The sequence below is a fragment of the Oryx dammah genome, unplaced genomic scaffold (assembly GCF_014754425.2).
Source record: "Oryx dammah isolate SB20612 unplaced genomic scaffold, SCBI_Odam_1.1 HiC_scaffold_19, whole genome shotgun sequence".
NCBI lineage: Eukaryota > Metazoa > Chordata > Mammalia > Artiodactyla > Bovidae > Oryx > Oryx dammah.
In genome coordinates, this window is record NW_024070203.1 from 91484950 (window position 1) to 91487680 (window position 2731).

At 37.4% G+C, this 2731-nt stretch overlaps 1 non-coding gene across 1 annotated transcript; it reads right to left on the minus strand.

Moving 5' to 3' along the window:
• Window positions 1–1621: 1621 nt before the first annotated feature.
• TRNAS-GGA lies at window positions 1622–1693 on the minus strand. Its single transcript has one exon. It is a non-coding gene; the product is annotated as a tRNA-Ser (tRNA).
• Window positions 1694–2731: the final 1038 nt, after the last annotated feature.

Sequence of the window (2731 nt, forward strand, 5' to 3'; positions counted from 1 at the left end):
TCCCTTGTACATGGGATTCTCCAGGCAAGAGTACTGGAGTGGGTCACCATTGCCTTCACTGATTTATCATCTACTTGTGGTTATTAAGCCCTTGAAATGGAACTGGTATAAAATGGTATAAAATGAGGTATGCTCTAAGTGTAAAATACATACTGAATTTCAAAACTACAAAAAATGGAATTTAAGATATCTCATTAATAATACACATTTAATATATGTTGGCATATTTTGGAATTATACTCAAATGTTTATGGATGGTGAATTATGGGTATATTTTGCCCGGTTTTTCATACATAAAATTGAATAAAATAAGCATACCCTCTTTTGAAAATTAGGAAAAATAAGGATATTGGAAATAAATCTGGAAGATCAAGAGAAAATATGTATAACCTCTTAAGTGTCAGAGCCTCATTAAGGTATTCCATGGAGGAATAAAATAACTGTTCTCATTCCCCAACATTTGTATCACATGTGACACATAATTTTAATGGTAATTTATTTATATGTCCCAAGCCTTATTAGACTGTGAATCTATTAGGTCACTTTCTCTATTCTTAGATGTTTAATATCACTTGTTGAATGCTTTTGAAATAAAACCTAATTTAAGGAAAAAAATCACATTTCACATATGAATGTTTCTGATTTTTGGATTATTATGACATGACTCACATATGTTTTATAATAGATGGAAACAGATTTTACATCATACTTACTAAAGCTTCATCTTTCAATAATTTCATACTTAAATGCTCATTGGAAAGAAATTTCCAATTTCTATGAATTGCTATAGGAAATGCCATGTCTAGCAAAACATTTGAAGAGTTAATCTATTTTTTTCCCATTGTGAAGATTGCAGTTATTTCTAATTAGTGTGCCAACCTTGAGTACAGACATATTTTCTATAGTTTAAGAGCTAGAAGCAAGTTTATTTACTTATTTTTAAACAGAGAAGAACATGAAACATTCTATAAGCAATGCAAAGACAAAAAAAGGAGCAGACTAACTTGTACTACCTATCACAGAACTTCAAATTTAATATATTATTTACAAATATCTTCTAAATGTTAATAATCTTATACCAAATAATATCTTATTCTCAAGACTGATTTCTTGTTTTCCAGATGGACATATTTGTTTGATAAAGTTTGCTTAATTAATGCCTAGAACGGTTGAAACAGAAAGAAGCATTTCTCCCTTCTAAAGATTGAAGAGTCTATTATTCCCTGGAAAGAGAAAAATGTAACAATTTATTGAATATTTTCTCACATGTAATTTAAGTGCTTATTCCTTCTTATTAAAGAGAACAGTGTATAAGGAAAATGTGTACTCTTATATATGTCAAAAAGGATTTGAGTTGGAATGTGTGATTCCAACAATACGACACACTTAGAAAAACAACACTCTTGGAAAGACAACACTATGGAGTCAGCAAAAAGATCAGTTCTTGCCAGAGGGTAGGATAGAGAAAGGAACAAGGGGCAAGTAAGTAAGTAAGTAAAGTCGCTCATTCGTGTCCGACTCTTTGCAACCCCATGGACTGTAGCCTACCAGGCACCTCCCTCCATGGGATTCTCCAGACAAGAGTACTGGAGTGGGTTGCCATTTCCTTCTCCAGGGGATCTTCCCAACCCAGGGATCGAACCTGGGTCTCCCACATTCCAGGCAGACGCTTTAACCTCTGAGCCACCAGGGAAGAACAAGGGGCAAAGCAGAGAGGAATTTGAATGCAGTGAGACTACTCTGCACAATACTGTAAAGAGGGATATACTTCATTATACATTTGTCTAAATTCATAGAATGTACAAATTCAAGACTAAATCCTAATGAAAATTATGAACCTTTGGCAGTAATGATGTGTCAATGTTTGTCCATCAGTTGTAACAAATGTACCACTTGAGCTGAGGAGGATGCTGTTAACGGAGAAGTTATTTGCATGGGTTGGGGAAGGTGGTCTATGGGAACTCTGTCCTTTCTGCTCAGTATTGATGTGCATCTAAAACTTCTGTAAAAAGTAGAAGTCTACGTTTTGGCCAATAGAATAAGGCAGAAGTAACGCCATGCCAGTTCCGAGCCTAGACCTCGAAAGGTCTAATATATTTCTCTTTTCCTTCTTGTGCTTCTGACATTGCCTTGGGGGGAAAAAAAATGCCGGAACGGATCCACTAGTTGTAGGAGAAGGAATAGAATATAGTTGCTTGGAGCAGAAACAGATCATCTGAGTCCGGGCTAGCCTAGATCAGCAAGCTCTCATACAACCACGGGTCTTTCCAGGTGGAGCAGTGGTGGAGAAGCTGCCTGCCAATGCAGGAGATGAGAGAGATGCAGGTTCAATCCAGGTTCCATCTCTGGGTCAGGAAGTTCCCCCGGAATAGGAAATAGCAAAATCCACTCCAGTATGGAGAAGGCAATGGCAACCCACTCCAGTACTCTTGCCTGGAAAATCCCATGGATGGAGGAGCTTGGTAGGCTGTGGTCCATGGGGTCACTAAGAGTCACAACTGAAGTGACTTAGCAGCAGCAGCAGCAGCACTCCAATATTCTCGCCTGGAAAATTCCATGGACAAAGGACTCTGGAGGGCTATAGTTCGTGGAGTCACAATGAGTGGGGCATGACTGAGCAACTGAGCACACACACATCCAACCACAGATCCATGAGAACAGTGGTTATTGTTCTAAGTCAAAAAACATATATAAAGTTTAGTAAAAGATATGAGCATGAGCTAAGAGATGC